We start from the raw sequence: 20,280 nt of genomic DNA on the forward strand, positions 1-20,280 counted from the left end.
CTTTCCATTTCCATCAAAAGAAGCTTTGGCACTGTCCACGTGTTGAAAGATGATGCCCAAAGCACATCAGCCAAACCTCAGGAGGAGATCCAGGGTTATCTGCGCTGTGGATTGCACAGCTGTAATGTAACAGGCAACCAAGGACCCCTTTAACCTCAGGACAGGGGGGGGAACAAAACCAATTTCAGCAGGGGTTTTCCCCAGATGTGAATTTAGCAACCGCATCATGAAACACCCATGGACAGGGGTAATTGCGTGGGACTGTGTGTGGATGAGCAGCAACAAAACTTGGGCTACCTCAGTTTTAATAGCTGTGTTCACGAGCAGGATTTCAGAGGTGATGGGTACAGCTCTGCTTCTGCTCTGAATGTCTCAGCCTTGATGCTAAATAAGGCTGTGAAAAAGGAAAGGAGATATTGGCACATGATGTGGGAATCACTCAACTTCTTTGAACTATGAACATCTGTTGAAAAACTCCAGCAAACAATTTTTTTTGTGTTTGATTCATAGTTATGGATAAATCATATAGGATGTGAGATAACCTGGAGTGTGAACTGTCCAACACTCCCAGATCAGGAAATAATAATGTTCCTTCTCCCTTTGTAACCTTAATTAATGTCTTTAAAAAGATGACTACCATTCCAATGGCTTTCATCAAACAAGTACACGTTTTCATGGTAAATCCTGGTGGTTTTTTTGTCCTGCTGCTAAAGGTCGGAGTAGATTCTGACAGATACAGGATTGTGAGAAGCTGACACAAGTAACAGATGCAATGAATACCTAATAAGTAAATTAAAGCTAAAAAAATCCTTAGTCTTTCATATGTGGGAATGATTCCTACCGCAGTCCAAATCCATAGTTGTTCCTTTGGAATCAATAGAGAAATGCTGACAATAAAAACACTAGAAATTACTAGAGAAGACTAATGAAATGTACAAAGCCTTGAAATCATGGTCCATTCGTCACCAACTTGGGACAGCCAGGAAGAAACTCCAGGCTTAAAAAAAGTCTTTTTTCTTGAGGCATCTGCACCCATAGGAAATTCCACCCTTCCTCCCACAGGATCAGTCCGCATGGTATCATATGTTTGTCACTTCCAGGATGGATTACTGCAGCTCCTGGCATTTGGTGACAAATGAGAAAACAATGTAGAGGGTGCAGCTGATACAAACCGCTTCTCCCCACTTCCTGCAGGGGTGAAGAAACCCTGGACACATGAAGCCCACATACCAGACCCTCCACTCTGATTTTCAGTGCCAGTTTAACATCTTGATCCTAATTAGATCCTGGTGACATTTTAAAAATTAATATGTACTTCCCACCCCCCCTCCCCCACCCCCCCAAAATAAACAAACAAACAAACAAAAAACCACCAAAAAACCCCAAGCCAAACCAAACAAAAACAGAACAAAAAAACCCCCACAACTAAACCCAAAACACTCAAATTCACATCAATTGAAACTATGTGTGAATTTATATTTCATTCCTTTAACTGCTTTGATTGCTTTGGTCAGAAGTTTATCTCTTCGAGTCAAAATCTCTTATTTTCACATTCTCTAATTCCCAGATTTATCTAAAATTAAGAAATGGTAACAAAAATAAACACATTGAATTCAATCGTTTACCATTTTGGTGGGAAAAAGAGCAAGAAAAAAATTAATAGCTGAATAACCTCAAAGGAAAACATTCATGTTATTTTGAGAGGTTTGGCCAGCAGATCAAGAAGCTGTTTGCTCACAAAGCTGTAATCCAAACGTAGAACACAAATAGTTCATTAAAAACAGATATGTTAGAGACAAACTCCCAAGGTTTTAACTTTTTACATGTACATCCCTACAGAGGTCTAGGGCAGAAAAAAAAATGTAATCAAGTCCTACTTTTCCTTCTGCTACATATGAGCTGTAAAATGCCTTTTATGAAGTGTGAGGGGGAGACTTATCATAAAGTAAAGGATCTGCTTACCCTACTGTGGCTTCAACCGCACAGCAGATCAGACCAAAGAACCCTAGTTTTGGGCTCCGTACTTGGATTGACTTTGGTTAGACTGGGTTTCCACTGTGAACCAGGTCAAGGGAAGGAGACAACTGGAATGTAGGTTGTAACAACCTTATGTTCAATGTGAGAAAGAAACCATTCATACATATAGAACTAGTCCATGTCTCCTCATACCTGATCTTTCTTTGGATCTGGACCTTGTGGACATCGTGCTGGAGACTGCTGAGCTTCTAGCTGAGGGATGTCTCCTCTCTTCCCTTGGAAGGTCCCATATTCTCATGAGGAGCACTGTCACAGGTGAAGGCCACGTCTGGTGACCAGCCATCCTGACAAAGGACCTGACAGCAGATTCTGCGACCTGCTAAAGAGTCTTCGGGAAAAATGACCGCTTGAAAAAATGATTGCAGACCTCTGAAGCAACCACAGCATATCCAGCTTTAAGTTTGAGCAGAAAGAAAGCCGAGCAGCAAAAAGAATTAAAATGCACCACTGAGATGCCTGGAGACCATCCACTGCTAAAACCGCGCTTGCTCTTAGCTGGCTATATTATAGCAGGAAAGCACTTTTTTGTTGGTTTGTTGTTTTGGGGGTTTTTTTCCCTCCTGCCTGTGTCTGCCCAAGAGGTTTCAAAACTGACCTCTCAGATCTGGTGCTCGCTGCGTAGGTGGTGTCGGCGGTGGTGGAGATGGCAGTGACCTCTCCCAGTCCCTCTGAGCCCTATTTTACTGTGACTCCAACATGCTCCACACGGGGCTCAGATGGAAACTGCTGCAGACATGAACTGATGCTGGGAGCAGCTGCCAGCTTATTAAGCAGCTTGTCGCGCCAAGAGCGTGACACCGCAAGGCTGGAAGTGTCCCCAGCTGCTGGCAGCCTTTGTGGTGGTGTCCCATCAGACATCCCCATCTCTAAGAGGACTGAAACCAGCCCCTTTTTTCCCCCCAGGCCCTCCCTTTCTCTTGATGAGCACTTCTGTGCTCCCTTGGTGTCGAGGGCAAGCGTGTCGCCACCTGGCTAGAAGCTCTTGGCACCGATTAGAACAGGTCACGCTGCTCGCTCCGGAGTTCACCAGTGCAATTGCTTGTGTTTTAGCCAGGATGGGGGCTGACACGTGAACACCCCAGCTCTCTGCAGCCAAGGCACAAAAAAGAAACCAAGGGAGACTGCTGAGAGGTCCCTGGCCTTGGCATTTGCCATCCATGCTGGACCAAGAGATGAATTTTCCTGAATTGCTGCAAAACCCACAGCACTACCACCAGTTTCTGAGCTTTCTGAGATTCATGAGTCTATTTATTGCTGGAATGTGCCTTTGAGAAGGATTTCTAGTGCTAGCCTCTGAGTTTCTTAGGGAGTTTGGTTGGTTTATATTTTTGCTGGGGGGGGGGGGTGGGGGGTTGTTGTTGGGTTTTTTTTGTTGTTTTTTTTTTCCACAGGAAAGATTTCCAGTGTCACTGGGGTGTTTGTTTCTTGAAAGGATCTTTGTGGTAAGAAATGGCTGCAGCTGGAGTCAGAACACCTAAAAATAACCGTAATAGAAATAAACAAATACTATCCCTCTAGCCACGTGACAAAGTAAGCTTAGGATAGGAGATCCAAGGATTTGATCTAAGACTGCTCTCTTCAGCGGATTCTAAACACTGACCAAAGTCATCCCCATGGACTTTGCATGGGAGTCCCTGTTTTGTGGGATCCTCACCCTCTCCCCAGAAAACTTCCTAAGAACTGATCGCTGTCCCAGCCAGCCAGATGTACCTGCGTTTGACAACCTCTCCATCAAGAGCCCATGTTTGCATACACTGTGATGAATTAGCACTTTTCTGCTCCTTTGGTCTCAGTGGGAACCACATTAAAACCTTTTCTGTGCCGTACCTACTGGCCCCATCCACATACCTGATTAGACAAGCAGAGCACTTCAGGTTCTTTAAGAGACATCCACTGAATATATGAACTAGCCTAAAAGCATTTTGGAGACCATACGGACCTTAATATTAAGTTTCATATGCCAAGTTCTCATCTTTTTGACATATCTGGTCCTTCTCTTAATATCCTTTGCCAAAAATCATTATTCATCTAAAATACCTTCATCTCCACAAGGCTGTATAATCAATGTTGCCAAGTGCTACAGGGACTTATAGTGGATAATAGCTTCTGTGACTGTGCTAAAATGAGCATGAGGTCAATACTGAAATAAGGTCTGATTTGGTATAAACAAGGGCTCTGCCCTGGATTTGCCAGATTTATTGAGATGAAACCTGTGATGTCCGCGTATAATTGTTTCAAGTGATCTCCGGATCATACTGATCACAGATCGTTTGTCATGTGGATTTGTTGAAGGCACAAGACACCTCCCAGAGACCAAGGAAGCAATTTCACACACATAACCCGACAACAAAGCCAATGTGACAACTGCCCACTAAATTAACTCCTCCTGTTCTTCTTCATGGCAATGATGACAAAAGATGTGCATCTCCAGGGTAAAAGCTCTCCACCTTGCCTGACACATCTGACAATCATAGCACTCAGAAAGTGTCTTACACTAGGGTCTTCTCAAATAAAAGCCAACTTGCAACTGAAGTTTTTTTTTTTAAGAAATCAGGGATAAAAGACTTAAGTGAAAGATTTCATGTGGCAGAGCACAAAAGGAACACGTGCCCCCTCCTGGAAATGGCACATTGTGCCTTGGGCACTCACGAGCACACACAGATCTCTCTCTCTTGCACACCTAAACCATAAAAAGCTGTCACATAATGTGCTGTGGTTTTGCCAGCCATCCCCATACCTTGCAAACCACTTTATGTAGGAAACCAACTTTACACTGCATGAAGCTCCACCCATCCAGATGATGTTGTCATTTCCATGGTAACTAAAGTACCTCAAAGGCAAAAGAACAGATGGAGACTGGAGAAAAAAATAATCTGAGGACCAAAAGTGAACATATGTAGTGCAAGAAAAAATATTACGCTGTGGGCAGCTATTAGGTTTATTATCACTTGCAAAGGGAGACCTCGATAAACTCAGTCACGGCTCTGCGGTAAGGAGTGGCATAATCAAATCAGCTGTGTGACAATACCGATTTTACGGCAGCCCATATTCCCTCTCCCTTTTCCCTTACACAAATTTCAGAAAAAAATAATTGTCCTTGCTCCCTTAACGACTTGTTTTGGGTTAAGGACAACAGCAGCCAAAACAGGCAGAAAGACCATAGCTTGTCACATGCTTGACTGCCCATTGCATGTCTCCAAGATCAAAGTCTCCAGGGGAGTAAGGAGTACATGGTTGTCCCTTCCTAACCATGCTGCAGTAGCCAAAGGAGCAAAACTGCACATATACAACCTGTAGCCCACTACATCCCACTCACATGTACTCTGTCTGGCTCCTGTACTTTGGATTTACATGCACCATTATATGAAGGATGGTGTTGGCAACTCAGCAGCAATTTGGAGCAACTTTAAAATTGGGTTAATAGTTATGACACAGTCTTTGCTTGACTTCCTCTGGAATTAGTCCATCTTTGTGGATTGCTGTCAATCAGAAGGGAAACTTGCAATTTACATAGGACAATTTGTTCTGTGTCAGCTTTCTGAGGCTCCAAGCAAGGCAAGTGTAATTTGGGAACAGGAGCTGTGATGGAGGCAAAAAAAAAAGAAAAAAAAAAAAAAAAAAGAAAAAAAAAATCTTATATTTTTAGCTTGCTTCCCCTAGAAGTTTTCTGCTCTATGTTATGTAATTTATCTGAGATACAGAATTTCATCAGAGCGAAAAAACTTTAAAATGTATCCTGTTACCTAAACTCCTGCCAGCTTAAGCCTGACAAAACTGGTGTAAACTTTGAAAGAAGGAAAATTCATCTGCCAGCTGGGTGAGAGGAGTCTATGGTGTGAGAAATGTCAATCCAAGCACCCCTGCCCAAGGCTGCCGTTGCAACCCAATGTAAAAAATTTTCTCTTTTTTATTCCTCATCTCCTTTGTAAAATAAGAGCATCAGAGTCCCCTCAAGTCCTGCAGCTCATGAGTATAAATGTTTTTCTACAAGACTCTGAGCTGCTCAGATCCTACTGTAATCAAGGGCCAAATCAGCACCTGAGGTTGCTGCCTCCTGTTCTCAGACGATTTTTTATTGTTGGTGACTTTTCACCACCAATGCTCTTAGCTTGTATTTCACTCCTAACATGCAACGGGACTGCACCAGTGTCCCTCAGTCACCCATACCACTGCCTGAGCACAGCGTTGTGCAGCTGGAGCAAGAAATGCTTCGTCAGTTAATATTTTAAAGCATAACCAAAAAGAAGGAAAAAAAAAATGGGGGAAAAATATAAAGCCATATTTGTATATTAAATTTTACAGACTCAAGCAATGCTTTTGGTGCTGATGAACTCTAAGTTTCCTCCCTTCTCTTTTCCAAAATCTAGATATCGAGCTGCAAATCTTCAGGCTTTCATCCCTTTTCCCAGGTTAAACGTTGCAGGAGCTGCTGCGGAGGGACGCCCGGGCGGTGCGACCTGCCGGCAGGGGGCAATGCTTCATGGCTGTTCAACCAAAACCGCCGAAACCCTCAAAAATTAAAAGTTGGTGTGGAAAAGGACACAAAAAAAAAAAAAAAAAAAGAAAAAAAAAAAGAAAAGTGAAGAGGCCAGGGAGTACTATATCCGTGAGGCAAAAATCCTACCTGTGTCAGCCTCACGCACGCATGTAGTGCTGAACGTTGGTGTTTTTTTTCCAAACGTAACTCTCTGTGATAAGAAAGTGTTGATAAATGACCGAGGTGTGAATTAAAAGTTGCATTGCATATTCCCTGGAGCACGGGGAATCAGTCAGTCATCAGTTTTGCAGACCTAGCTTTTCTTTTCCCTTGTTTTCCCTTGGGTTGGGGAGCGAGGGTGTCTCGGGCTGACGCCTGGTGCTGCTCCCTGTGACTCGGGGGGATCTCTGCAAAGCTGATGCCAAGGCTGGCTGTCACCACAGGGGTGGCAGGGAATGCTAATGAGCAGGGAGAAGGGAGCAAAGGCAGAACTAGGTATCCTGAGGCTCTGCTGTAGACCTGACACTAATAAATATAATCTGTTTTGTACTAGGTGTACTATTGCTTACTGTGGTAGAGGCTTGACCATCCCACAAGCACATTGACTGACCTGATGCCATCAACTGTCTGGCTGGGGAAGGTGCTGAGCCTTAGATGAGACCCAACACAGATGACAGAGGTTTAATCACACAGTGATTCTTGCTGAATATTGCACCCTGGCCTTGTGGGGTCTCGTTCTTACTGTGCACAGGCTGGCAGAGGCTCGTACACACACACATGTTGCCGAACACCCCCAAGTATGTTTGCAAACTATCATTCAGACAGGGCTTTGCGCTGAAATGCAATACACCTTGTTCCTCATGTTTCCATCTTCAAAAGGTTCAGGTGTCCCACAACAATGATAAATAATTTAAGCATATAAAGCATCCACGTGTAAAGTTTTGCAAAGCCCTGGGAAGAAAGGAACAGCTAAGATTATTTATATTTAAGATAAAGAAGGTGTGTAGATACAGAGGACTGGATATTCTCCATATGGATATTATCCATGGATGGATATCCATATGAATTTTATCTGTTGCCAACTGAAGGATTTTGCACATCACAAATAGCATGTGAGCATGCTCATTTTTTTCCTCCAAATAATTTCTGAGGCCAACCCCAGCTCACCTGTGAAATGCACCCTCTGACTGCCAATGTTATCCCATGGTCTGCATTTCCTACTGTGTGACTGGCCCAATGAAATCACACAGGGCAAAGGAGGAAGATATTTTCATATTCTCTGAAAGGTATTGGTGCAAGGGGGTGGGTTTTTTAGGGGGAAGGGGAAAATACGCTTCATATTTTAATAAAGTGAAGCCATTCTTTGTTTTTTTTTTTTAACGAGAAATAAAAATTTTTACCCTCTCCACAGAACTATAGAACATACTTGGACAAGAGAAATCAAGTATTTCTGATGCAGTTAATACTATCTGTGCCTAACAGAGCAGCCCAGTAAAGTACACCGGCAGACCCATCCAGGAACAGCCAGCTGTGTCATACCTGGGACACCGATCTGGAAGATAAGGTCCAGGTGTCTGCTCTGATTTGGACAGGTTGGAAATGCAAGGGATGATATCACACATCACCAGTGGGATCTTACCCTGAAGGAGAGGATCTTTCCCTTTCTATACCAAGAAGTCTACCTTGCGTTGGAGAAATTTTCTGAGCCAAACCCAATAAAAGTAAAAATCTCCAGTTTCAGTGATTCAACAGTTTATTAGGAAAAGTCATGATTTGTCCTCACTTTATGTTTTTTTCAGCCATTGGATGGCTACTTTCAACAAGGAGTAGTAAGATTGTGCTTGGTACTATACGGCAACTTTCATGATAACTGCACTGTGTACACGATGCTGTCAGTCACAGTTCAAGAAGCATTTATATGATCCTTCTGCAAATTCATTTCAAAGATTGCCAAGCCAGAAAGGACCATTCAGGCCATCTAGTCTGTCTCCAGCCTGCCAGGGTCATCAGCGCTTCAGCTTGGCTTAGGCTGAAGAATTGTTTTATTTTATTCCTTTAAACTTTGTTTCCAGAAAGAAATCCCAAGCCAAATCTAGAATTGCACCAGGGCAATATAACACCTTGCCCCAAAGTGGACCTCAAAGCTTTAAGCGACGTCTTTCAATAGCAATATGTGAGCAGAGTTAGAAATTAGTTGGATTGACAGGGGGTAGGGGTCACTTCAACTGCTACGTAGGAAACGCTGAAAGGAGGAATGGTCCCAGCCCTGCTCCTTTGAGAATTTAGGTACCTAACTCCAGTCCCTTGGTACCATGTAATTTCCTCACCTACAAGGCATTTTTCCCCTGGAATCAAATCTATTTCTGATAGCTAAACATAATTCTTCAATGCTTGCCCTGCAAATCATTTTCTCCAGCCCTCAATCATTTTTTGTGAGTCTTTTCTGCACCCTCTCCAATTTTGTCACCGTGTATTTTAAAATATATAAGAGGCTGTCAGACCCATAAACAGCCTCTCCAGTTCAACCTTACTAGTGCCATGCACCACAAGTCACCTGGCTGCGGACCCAAGGATCGCATCGGCACATTCAGGTCTGAGGGCCCAACTCAAAGCTCGCACTGCAGTGCTTGGGCAAGTTTTTGTCTGTGGTCGCAAGAAGCATCTTACTGCAACTAGCATACTATTGCAGTAAAATGCATTTTGTTTGCCCAAGCCAGGCGGTGCAGTTTGTAACGTCAGGCTGCCCTGGACTCTCCTTCTTTGCTATTTTATCAACTGTAATGTCATCTACAAATGTCATCAGGAGTAGTTTTATATTTACTTCCAGATCACTGACGAATAGCATAAGGGAAAACTCCAGTAACACTCCTCTTTGACAATAGTTCTGCATTGACAATTACTTTCAGACGTCTGTCAGTTAGGCAGTCCTTAACTCATTTCATGTCTGCTCTTGTCCTGAACCCAATTACTTTTGCTTAGCTAAAACATATCTTCTAGGAAATCGTCCACTCTTCAACCTGAAAATGTCATGATGGTGATTTTTACCAATCCTCCCATTAACTTTCCGGAAAGATTAATCACCATTAACCATGTACATCTGCATTGCAATGTGATCTTTTTTCCGAATTCAACTTTTAATAATCAATGCCATTTATGACTTACCTAGCTAGATTAAACAGTTCTTTATACCTGGAATTGCCAAGCAGATCTAGCATTTCCATTCACTCCCCATCCTAAGTCATGCAGCTGTAAATTGCCCCTCGCCAGTCCTGTGCTTCGTTGACTAATGTTACATTTCTGCTAATGTGTTGTGCTTTGTATGCACATTACCGCTTCCATAGTAGTTTATAAAGCCTTACATGTATTTGAGGCTATATATACATATATATGCAAAACTGTAATCAGTATGAAATCTGTGATTGAAATCCACACCACCGTAGATCAACGATGAGAATCCAGGATAGGTTTTGATGCTTATTAGTAATTAGTTTCTTTGAAGTTATTTAGGAGGGAAAGAATTTTATGTCCTTACGGGGTCAGTTACTTGTTTGCTCAGGAAAGACTGCAGAATAGGACCACAGCTGTGAGAGTAACGAAGTGATGGATGTTGAAAGAGCTACAGGGTGCAGACATTCAAAGGTGTTCAGAAGGGCTCACAGATCTGAGCAAAGGGCAGCTCCTGGCCTTCTGCTGGTGTGTCAGCAAGCCCCATCACTGAGCATCACCCTACAACTCCTGCCTGCTGCCTCTTTACAGAGAGATGTTTAGTCACTTGCTCCATAGAGGGAAGAAGGCTGCGGAAAGATCTGATAGATAAGAAAATCTGGACTTGAACCTGAGCCTTGTATGTGGTCATCTCCCACACTGTAACACAACATTGCTAAGCTGCCGAGGCTTTCTTCTAGTTGCCCTGGTTGAGAAAATGGAGACAAAATCTTTTTTTTCTTTTGTTTTTGAGCAGTAGTGAGCGTGGCACAGCCTTTGCCAATGTCAAGAAGATGGTGAGATAGGGATAACAGTACTCAGCTATCAAAATAATGTACGAAAGAAATTGTTTGGGAATGCTGGGGGGTATAAATATCTTAAACCCATGGACACCCAACCAAAAGAAGGGGTTTATGTCTTCCAAAATTTGCACTTGGTTTCCAGTGCATTGGCTTTGAATTTTGATTCTTGCCTGCCATTGTTCACACAACAATGTGGAAACTTGATACCACATGTCTGAGGGATTTACAAAATAAAAGGGCAACTTTAAAAATCACTGTTACTTCTATATTTGGGACCAATTGTTCAAACAGTTGGATTTACATTTCTTCAGAAAAAAAATGGGAGGATTGGAATACATTCACATTTCCCCCCCTCCCCATTTTCAACTGTCTTGGAATATAATCGCTCATGGCTTACGTTGCAGTGGGATAAAATGAATTGCCAACTATTGTATGTCGAAGAGTTTATGTATGTGGGTATAGATAAACAGATAGATGATGATAGGTAGATAGGTAAATGATAGATAGATAGATAGATAGATAGATAGATAGATAGATAGATAGATAGATAATTAGATATCTTCTATATCAAGTTCAGAAGTATGCTAGACAGCTGAGAAGCTGCAACATATAAGGAAACTGGTCTCCCTTAAGCAAGTAAACCAATTGTAAATGGTTATTTCTAAAGATTTGTTTGTCTGTTTTAATCCTATAAATAATTACCAGAGTTTTACTGGGGGCCTTGAAAGATACATTCTTTTTCTTTCACATTAACTTACAAATCACCCAATAATTCTGCATAACGTTAGTTCATACCTTGAACCTAGAAAGACTTATATACATATTTAACTCAATATGCTATTTCTATAAAAATAACGGGCTCATAACCTTCATTATAAAACATCTGCTTGTCTCATGCAGTCAAGGTTATGTACAGATTGTTAGACACAAATAGGAAACTCATCTCAGGTCCACTGCGGGAAAGAAACCAACTTTATGAACACCACAGTATTTTTTAAGTGGAAAGAACAAAGAGAGGAAATTTCCTTTTTCAGATTATCCACTTACATTGTACGAACTCCCTGACACGGAGCAGAGATTTTTTTAAGAAAAGAAAAATGTTCTAGATCTAGAAGGCAAAACCGTAGGTAAGAAAACCTTTGATGTCAACCTTGATCCACAATGATTTACGCACACATGTCCTACAAGGTGACTGCTCAAAGGTAGGGGTCTTTTTCTGCTTATGAAATGTATCCTGATGGGTCTTTTCAGAGTTTGAGGTCTACAGGTAACCAGGTGTGGGTTTTTTATTATTTTCCAGTTATACATAAGATAGGCCTAAAAATAACTTCGGGTGAATCAAAACCTTGCTTTGGTAGCTTTATGGCTTCTTTTTTTGTTATTATTTTTTAGACTCCCCCATGTTTTCAAAGCAAGTGAGCATTAAATAAGTCATTATCTTGATTGCTTCCCAAATTGAACTTCTCAGTTTGAAATGATTTAAGTGGGACTGCTTATGTATATATGTATAGGTATACTCTCCAGAAGAAAAGAATTACAAGATAAAATGAGCAAAAGGCTCACAAAACGCTTCTTATCATAAACCTCATAAATATAAGCAAAAGGCTATTTTGTAACAAAGCAAAATCAAAAGTGTTTGGGTTTTGTTTTGTTGTTTGGGGTTTTTTGGTCCACTGTTTGTTTTTCTGCATTAATCCAGTCAAGCTAATTATTTCATAACCATATGTCAGCTTATTCCAAGGAGGAAGGCGATGGTCAACGTCTCTTTTCAATGCACAGAGTTTACCTGCCAGAAGTTTTCAAAATCAAAATACTTCACAAGAAAATGTCATTGGCAGCTCAGCAAAGAAATGTTGAGACTTTGTTTCATTTGGATACAAAATGACAAAATCTAGCTCCAGTTGGGTGATTTAATTTAAACAAACAGGCCTCCCTTCCATTGCAAAGCCCTGACTCAAAAGGACAATTCTTGTTTGTTTTCCATCAGAAATGTCAACGTTTTCAGTGTGACATTTCCGATGCAAGAGTTTCCAAGTTGCCTATTTGTTTGGGATGGAGGTGGGATTGGTCATTGGATTTTTATATATTTTATTGATTTATTTGTTTTCTCCTATCAGTGGAGAGATGCCGGAGGAAAGGGAAGTGGGAAGACGGGTACAGCCCATTGAATCTACCCAAGCTCCTCACTTTGGGATTTGTAGGTGTCACAGTAGAGGTGAGTCATAAGGAGAGATATAAAGGGAAATAATGGCTTGGAGTGTTTCTTGTCAAGGAACTTTTTCCCAGAAAGTGTAAGGAAACACGGTGGGGCTGAGGGCAGATACTCACCCCCATAGCTGGGTTTGTGAGGGCTACACTGGCAAAAGCTCTCCTGCCCTACCGGTGTTAGACTAGGACCTGTGTCCTGGATCTGCTGCTATGCATTTAAGGGATTGTGGCACATGAATAAGCCTCCATGGCTAGTAGGGGTCAACCCAGGTAGTCCTTGCATCAGTTGAACCCCGAATTCAGGTCACTCAGATGATGGCCTGAGGTTACCATTAGTCCCAGAGCAAAGGGGAGCAACCTGGTATACTTTGAACCTCCTGCAGCACTCTGGGACAGGGATCCCTGTGGCACCATCTCTGCAAGGGCTCAAACATGCAGAGGTATCCACGGGGGTGCTTCCCACTCACCCACAATGTTACCTTCACCCATCAGCACACTTCCACAGCTCCATCCCACAAACCTTCCCTTTCTGGAGTTCCTCCTCATCTCCTGCATGATTACTCAGGCAAGCCAACAATTTAGTCCTGTGAGTAAAGGTTTGCCAAACTGGCAACCCAAACGGCAGCATCATCCAGACCGCTGGCAGAGCAAGGATGGGAAAGCAAAAGCCCCAAGGCTTGGATTTTGCACAGCGCCACTGGCCTGGAGCTGAATTTGTGCTGTGTTTCGGGCACCATTACTACTTCATACTGAAAGATGGTGGGGGGGTGGTGTTAATCGTTAAAAGAGGTGTTGGGAGTCTTTGCTTGTCTCTCCCGGAGAAGGATGCCTCACCTCAGGTCTGAACATCAGTCAGTGGAGCCCCAAAACCTCCCGCATATGTCATGAGCCTGCAGGGCCTGTGCTGTGAGAAGGATGGAGGGGGGGAGTAAGGGGGGGGGGGGGGGGGCGCGAGGGGGGGCGTGTTGGGTGGGGAAAGATTGAGATAGGAGTGAGATAAATACCACTAACCTGGCTCTCACCTTCTTTGCCTTTTCTCCCCTTCCCCCATCACTGCTGCTGTTGTGTCAGGTAGTGGCACTGTTGAGTGCATTAACCAGGGCTGAGCACTGCAGCCACACCGAGTGTGTGTCCGTGTCTGTGTGTGTCTGTGTGTCTGTGTGTGTCTGTGTCTGTGTGTCTGTGTGCCCGATCATTACCATTTATCCCCCCCGCCAGTGCTGCAGGACTCCGGGAGCGAGCGGGAGAAAAGAGAGAGAGAGACCGGAGCCATCAGCCCTCGGATCTGCTTAAACAAATCACCGCCCCTTGCAGGGAGGGAGCGGGAGAGAGAGAGGAGGGGGGGAACCAGACCAAAAGACAAAATAAAAGACAGAGAAAGGAAAATCCAGCGGGGAGCAAAAAGCAGCCCCCAGACGCACCCTTTGCGAGGGTGCGCTCCCCGCGGGGAGGGGGGTGGTGTGCCTGCGCGTGTTTGCCTGTGTGTGTGAGTGTGCGAGCATCGCTCCCGTGCCCGTTAGGAGGAGGGGGTGTTTCTCCCCCGCCTCCCCCTGCCCTCCCCCGGCGCGGCCCGGCCCGGCGCGGGGCGGTGCGGCGGGGGGAGCGGGCGGCCGCAGCCCCGCAGCCCGCCGGAGCTCCGGCACCAGCGCGGCCCGCTCCGGAGCGCAGCGAGCCGGGATAAAGGGAACAGCTTCCTCGCCGCCAAAGCAGCCCTTTTTTCCTCGCGGGGTTTTTGCTCTTTCTTTTCTCTTCTTTTTTTTTTTAAACAACTCGTCGCCGGGAAAAGCAAAACTGAAAACGCTCCCCCTCCCTCACCTCGCCCGCCCCCGCCCTTCAAAAGGCCCCCAAACAACCGACAACAACAAACAGAAAGCAAAAAAAAAAAAAAAAAAAAGCCCCCCCTCCAAAACAAAAAAAAAAAAAAGGAAAAGAAAAGAAAAAGCGAGAGAGCCAGAAACAAGCTCCATCGATTTCAAATCCAGGATTTTATCCAGTGAATTGATTTTTTTTCTTCCTTTTTTTTTTTTTTCTTCCCCTCTTCCCCCCCCCCCTTCCCCCTCTCCTCCTTTCTACCCCCCCTCCCCCCCACCCCCCCGTTCCCACCCCCCTTTTCCTTTTCATTTTATTTTGGATCCTGCTAAAATTAGCTGGGACTGCTCTGGGTGCAGCGTGTTAATTTGATTTACTCCGGGATTCCGGCTTCCAAGACGCCATTTTCCCCCCTTTCTCGCTCTATCTGGCTCTATTTATCTATCTAGCTATCATTTATCTATCGAGCTGTCTGTCTGTCCGTCCATCTCCCTCTCCCCGGGTGCCTTCCCTCCTCCCCCCGCCCTCCCTCCCTCTCCGCTCTGCGTGTGCTGCGCGGCCGTGCGCTCCCCTAATCTGACAGATGAACACCGCCATGGGTTTGCCGCAACACAAGCAAAAGCACCTTTGGGGGCTGTGGCGAGGGATTGAAACCGGGATCTAAAAGGAGAAGAGACAAGAAGGGGGGAAATCCGAGGGAGGAGGAGGAGGAGGAGGAGGAAGAAAGAAGAAGAGGAAGCTGCTAAGAAGCCCCCGCTGCCGTTTTGGGGATATGGGTTAGTAAAGGAAAAAAAAAAAAAAAAAAGGCAACAAAAAAACCCCTCAGCCATCGAGGAAAGGTCTGTCTTGATGATCCGGATTGCAGGAGGGTCTTACCCCTCTCTCTTTTTTCTCACCCCCCCCCCCCCCCTTTTTTCCCCTCCGCATGCAAAAGTTAATGTCGTCTCCTTTTTTTCGTGTTGTGACTTCGCAATGGCGCGGAAAAGGGTCTTTTTTTTTTTTTTTTCCTTTGGGGCGGGGGGGGGCATTTCTCTGCTGTGCAATGCATGCGAGTTCTCTCCCCCTCCGACCCCTTCCCTCCCCGTGCTTTGTGGCTGGGGGGTGGTGGTGGTGTATGTGTGTGGCTGGGGAGGGGGGGGGGCGGGGGGGGGGCGGGTAAGACCGAGCTGCTGGGAAGGGGTTGCAATTTTTTTATGAGTTTGTATAATGTATTTACCCCATTTTCTCTCTCTCACACACACACCCCCCTTTGATATCCTATGTATGTTTCTCCAACGGTGCCAGGGGCTGGTGGCAGCGATGTGTGTGCGGGGGGGGGGGGGGGGAGTGTCTCCCCCCTCCTTCGTAAATTGCAGGTTAAGTGGAGCTAGAGAGCAACGTTGTAACCTTATGGGGATCTGCGTGTGTGAGTGTGAGCGTGTGAGTGTGTGTGAGTGTGAGTGTGTGTGAGTGCGCGGGGTCCGCGGCGGTGCTCGGCGCTGGGGGACCGGGGGGCCCGGCTGCCCCGAGGGGGCGGGGGGGTTCGCGGGGGTCCGGCTGCCCCGGGGCGGCCGCCGCGGCCCCGCGCTCCTTTTGACATTGAAAAGGACACGCAGCCCCCCAAAGCGGCAATTTGAGGGAGTAAAAAAGTGTGTGGGGAGGTGGGGATATGGGGGAGAAGGAGGGGGAGTAATTAGCCTTGTGGGCCCCCCCATTCCCCCCCGCCCCCCCTGCTCGGTGGAGGCGCGTTGATAATGGTTATTAATAAGCCGGTGATTGCCGCCCCCGGGACCCCGGTGGCCCCTCTCCCCCCCCCCCCCCCCCCCCCCCCCCCCCTCCCCGGGTGAAAGTTCAGCTTTGGGCGGCTTGGGTATCGCCGATATTATCGCGGAGTGGTGTTGGGGGTGTCGTTTGGGTTTGGTTTGGGGTTTTTTTGGGGGGTGGGGTTTTTTTTTTTGTTGTTGGGGGGTTTTTTTGTTTGTTTTTTTTTGAGGGGGGGTGGGGAGGTGAGGGCGCAAAACGCAGCCTGCAGCCGCGGGCGGCTATTGTCAACTCCAACCCTGGCGCGAGGCTCCCTGCCCACCTCCGGGCACGGGCGCTCACACTCACACTCACACTCACACTCATACACCCCCCTTCCTTGCCGGGTGGCCACTGGGAAATCGGGTCCCTCTAGCTAGGCGAGGGTGGGGGGGGACACGGATCCCCCTCCCGCCCTTGTTTGCCGGTGTGTGAGTGTGAGTGTGAGTGTCTGTGTGAGTGCGTGCATCACACCGGGCACCGGCGGTCCCCTGCGCTGCCCGCCCCTGCCTGTGTGTGTATATTTATGTGTCTAAAAAGGCAGTTGAGAGAAGGATTTCCGATTCGTTTCCGCTTCAAATTAAACAGCACTGATAATCTCGGGCCTGACGCCGGATGCTAAAAGGCCACTTCGCCACCGGGGAGCGGTCGCCTACGAGGGGAACACACACACACCGGGGGGGCGACACCCCTTCCCCCCCCCGTGCGCCCCCCACCCCATCCCCGGGAGGGTTTGCAGGGGGAGATGCAAGGAGCTTCCCTGCGCGGGAGGAGGATGTGGGGTGTGTGCATGGGGAGGATGCTGGGCTGGACCACCCCCTCATGCCCCCCCCCCCCCCCCCCGCCCCGCGACCCGGGCTTGGGGCTGTGGGCCGGCGGCTGCCGTGAGCAAGGCCAGCCGGCACTGGGAGGGGTCCGCTCCGAGCGAACGGGGAGGGTACGGGCGGGGGGCAAAGGGGAGCAGCGGGCAGTGCTGCTCCCCCTGCAAGCAGAGGTGTTTCATTAGGCGTGGGTCCGAGGTGGTCGTACCAGGCAGGGGGGGACCCGCCGTGCTGCCTTCTGTGTCCATCTGTCACAGAGCAAAGGATGTGCGAGGCCAGCAAAGCGCTGAGCCTGCTAGTCCTCTGCTGTCAGGGAAAGTAATGGGAGCCTCTGCATACTGACAGGAGGATTTCAGGGGGAAAGGACTGCTGGCAAATCCAATCCCCTGCTGAATATGATGGACCCAAATGGGAACAATTATTGATCCCACAGCCCCTGCAGCCAGGACTTCCCTTGGCTCAGGCTACAGGAGCGATATCATCAGCCGGCTATAGTTAGCCAGTGATAGCGCGGACCTGAGGAAACAAGTGTCTAGGACATTCTTTTTTTATCATAGACAGGAGAAAAAATGCCTATCAGGGAAAAATGTGCAAGCGGCTGCTTCATGCACACCTTTCCACGCTTCTTCAGCCTGTGCTGGGATTACTCCCCTCGGTTGGCAGCTCCTTCCACTCTAAAGAGAAACTTTTTTCATCTCCATTTAGTTTTTGAGCTGAAACGAGAAACACCCCCACCCCCCCCCTCCCAAATAATGAAGTTGTACTTTAGTCTCTGCTTTTATCTCAGAAGGGTTATGTAAAAGCAGGGAGGAGGGGAAGCAGGAACGCTCAGTGAATGGAGACTTCTCTCCATCTCTTACTGGCTTTTTTTTTTTTTTTTTTTAACTTCTCAGACTCAAACTTTTAATTGAAACCAGAAATCTATTGAAAAGTAACTGAGCCAAGAAAACCTCTGTTTTCTCTGCAGCTAGGGATGGGGAATAAATAATTTTTTGCTGATGTTATTTCAAGTTGTTTGAGCTCTTTGGTTCCTGCCAAAAAGCCCAGCATAGATTATTAACACATTATCATTTTAGGAGGATGCACTCTCTGAAATGTAATAAAATGGTGTGTTAGGTTTGTGCAGAGCCATCAACTATGCTAGTTGTTGGCAAACAAAAGAAACAGTGGCCATGATTTATTATTAATAATAATCATAACTGAGCCATTTAGCTTCACGGGATATTTACTGTGTTTCTCTACTGAGGTTGCTCAGTATCATTTCCAATAATGTACTTTGATTAAGTTGGGAACTGTTCTTTTTTTAACAACTTCTATTGCCACGTGCTTAATCAACTCAAGGAGATAAACGCTTGAAAGGGTCCAACCATCATTTTTTTGGCTTCGGATGCTGCCTAACCTCCTCTTCCGCTCTGTTTTGACCCACCCTTTGAGCTCCTTTTCACAAGCATGTACATCTCTTAGGTGCAGAGTGCCAGCTCACCAACAGGACTCTTGTTTTCTGTTACAAGATTTGGCTAATCCCAGTTTCAGTGACTTTTTTTGCCCTCTCAGTAGGGCTCAATTGCTCACACATAATCTTTCCCTTCTGTTTTCTTTCCCCTTTGGACAACACCCTCCAGGACTGAAAAACTCTTGCCTTGTGCTCCGAGACTTGCAATTACACAGCAATTTTGACTCTTGACCCAACGAGTAGCAAGAAAGGCTATTGTCTAATGAACCACATAAAAACAGTTCTGGGATCCAACAGATTGCTGTGATGGAAATGAAAGCTGTCCCAGTGAATTGATGACTGATTTGTTTAACCATATGCCTAGGCAGTTTTTCTTGCTCCCCGTTAACTACCCATCTCTGGAGTATCTGTGATCTGTGAGTCTGCGATGATGTTGAAAGGCGGCATTAATAACTGCCAAAATGTGCTCCATGATGCATGTCCAGCAGTAAGGCCAACTGAACAGGATTTAATCCATGTTCAGAAAATCCAGCATGTCATTTTTGCCTACCTTAACATGTAGGCACACAGGGTTTTGAGTGTGGAAGGGCTGCGATTAAGTGCGCATTTGATAATGAGACAAGAGCAGCAAATCTGTGCATAAAAAAATTAGTAAGATGGTCAAATGAAATCCATAACAAGATCGAGCTTCGCTGCTGGGAAGTTCAGGTGCTCTTAGGGCAGCCGCAATCCAAGGTTCAGAGCTAGTCCAAAGACTAGCTGGAAAGGCCAGAGTCTGTGGGAGAACTTTAGTGGAGAAGGTTCCCAGTGTTTTGCTGCCGGACTTGTGGTTTCTATCGGGACTAGTTTTGCTGCTATTATAGGTTCTTTTCTCATTACTTTCTCTATTTCCAACTTGTAAAAAAAAAAAAAAAAAGTTTTCTTTCCTGTTATTACTGTTAAGGAAATAAAATGAGTCATGCTTTTAGGAAATTGTCATCTTGATTAAAGATGGGCTTTAAAAGCCCTCAACTCCAGGTTTTAGCCTGGGGGGACCGTCAGATCTCAAAACCATTTCCAAACTTTTGGTTAGGACTACTTTGCCTTCTGATAAGGACATGAAATCAGGTTGCAAGCCTGTGATAGCACAGTTGCTTCTGAGGTACACTCCAAGCCTTAGAGACAGCTTCTTTCTCCTTTTCCCAACATAAAAGGTTCACCTGATGTGGCTTCAGAAGTTCATTGAGTCTTTAGACCTGCTTAGAGATTCTGCTGGATGCTGCGAGCAAGCACAGCTCCCCAACAGGCAGCTAGGTTCTGCATTCACGTTTAGCTGGTCATAGAAAAAGCAAAGGGAGGCAGGTAAATAGGTGCAGCATAACAAAAAGGAAGGCAAAATAATTTCCTGAGTTGAATAAAAGCAGTCTAAGAGTAATGCAGCTTGTCTTTCAGAGCTGAGGAAATGTGTGAAGGAAGCAGGGGGTGGTACTATCTGTTTGTCAGCTTTTGAGAGGGAGCAGAGTTAGGGGCTATTTTGCCCCTTTGGAGTTGGATTTACTTTGCAGCACAGATTGGCCAAACATAATGATGAGCTTTTATCCAAGCGGTGGGGCAGTCGGATATGAAAAGCGATCTTCTGACATTATTTCATTTAGGATTTTGTTGTCTTTTATGAACTTGAAAATCTTGAAAAGTTCTCAGGTTAGTCAC

The 20,280-nt window shown here is 45.7% G+C and overlaps 1 protein-coding gene across 2 annotated transcripts in view; it reads left to right on the forward strand.

Annotated features, from left to right (window-relative positions):
* The first annotated feature begins 14,854 nt into the window (after window positions 1-14,854).
* Window positions 14,855-20,280, forward strand: part of SETBP1 (SET binding protein 1) — a 267,476-nt gene continuing 262,050 nt past the window's right edge. For both annotated transcript variants that reach the window (XM_037374076.1, XM_037374077.1), the window contains exon 1: window positions 14,855-15,314. The gene's annotated coding sequence lies outside the window, so the exon portion shown is untranslated. The remainder of the gene's footprint in view (window positions 15,315-20,280) is intronic.

This window comes from Falco rusticolus, chromosome Z, assembly GCF_015220075.1.
Source record: "Falco rusticolus isolate bFalRus1 chromosome Z, bFalRus1.pri, whole genome shotgun sequence".
NCBI classification, from domain to species: Eukaryota; Metazoa; Chordata; class Aves; order Falconiformes; family Falconidae; genus Falco; species Falco rusticolus.